This window comes from Arvicola amphibius, chromosome 12 (genome assembly GCF_903992535.2).
Source record: "Arvicola amphibius chromosome 12, mArvAmp1.2, whole genome shotgun sequence".
Taxonomy (NCBI): Eukaryota; Metazoa; Chordata; class Mammalia; order Rodentia; family Cricetidae; genus Arvicola; species Arvicola amphibius.
Window position 1 is genome coordinate 23,745,741 of NC_052058.2, and position 1,389 is coordinate 23,747,129.

General features: G+C 48.1%; 1 pseudogene; it reads right to left on the minus strand.

The window, feature by feature from the left end:
* Positions 1 to 373: 373 nt before the first annotated feature.
* Positions 374 to 942, minus strand: LOC119827072 (annotated as a pseudogene).
* Positions 943 to 1,389: the final 447 nt, after the last annotated feature.

Consider the following 1,389-nt stretch of genomic DNA (forward strand, 5'->3'; position numbering starts at 1 on the left):
AACCACTGAAGTCTGAAGAACAGCCCCACATGTACCCGCTGACACAGAGGCGGGATTCCCACAGTACGTGATCCCCTGCTCTGTGTTCAGGAATGCATTTTTACTTGCTCTTTTAAAAACAAAAGCAACACGCTCTGCAGATCATGGAGCGCTTACTGCTATTTTCTCCTTGCTCCAATGCCAGATTGCAAAAGGCTGAAACCATTATGTGTTCTGCTGATGATGCTGGCCTGCAGTCGAGGCCCTTGGCCTGCATGCTTTGTAAGTTCTGGAGCCTACAGGAGTCAGAAGGTCCTGATTCCCTAGCAACATATGGCCCACCAAGGCCACTACTGATTCCCTTGATTCTCTTTGCCTCAGCCTTTAGTTGAAATTAAATGATGCTTTTCCCCTCTCCGGGTAAGGGAGAAGATCCATTGTTCACCCGTGTGTTCTGTCTTGCTTCACTGAGGAGTTGGCATGCTAAGTCAAGGAAGGATTTCTCCACATTATCAGATTCCTTGGCTGACGTCTCCAGGTAACACACATCCTGAGCCTCTGAGAATCCTCTGCCCTCTGCTGGGAGACCTCTCTCCTTCCAGCCAGGTCAATCTTGTTGCCCACCAGCACAGTGATGACCTCATTGCTAGCATACAGATAGAACACATTGGTGAACTTCTTCCTTACCCGGAGAGGGGAAAAGCATTATTTAATTTCAACTAAAGGCTGAGGCAAAGGAATCAGTAGCGGCCTTGGTGGGCCATATGTTGCTAGGGAATCAGGACCTAGCATGCAGTCCATGTAACTTTCCTTTTCCACCGTTCTCCACCGTCTTAATCATAAAATACACTCCAACTCTGGCTCCTTGACCTGAACGAATTGTCAGACTAGGCCCGTCTTCCCCATTCCAGCATTGCCAACTAAAACAGTTTTGAACAGGAAATCATAATCTTCCATACTCATTTACACGGCTCATTTGGATTTTTTCTCTCCACCCCAGGCATAAACAGAAATGATATGCGACTGAGTCACGCACGTAAGGGAAGGCGATGTGGCGTCCTAAGTCCAAGGAGTGGAGTCAGTCCCTGCCCTGGTCCTGCTGCTACTCAGGGCTCAGCTGGAGCGAAGCGAGCCCAGCAGCAGCAGCAGGGAGGGGGTGGAGGGTGGATCAGGTATTTTTTTTTAAGACAGGGTTTCTCTATGTGACAGTCCTGGATGTTCTGGAACTCACTCTGTAGAGTTCAGGCTGGCCTCAAACTCACAGAGATCTGCCTGCCTCTGCCTCTGCCTCTTGAGTGCTGGGATTAAAGGCAAGCGTCACCGCCCAGCCTGTCAAGTATTTTGGTCATAGCAATTGTAAACTGATCACACAATAGCAAAAAATTAATTTTCTGTTATTAAAACTAATAA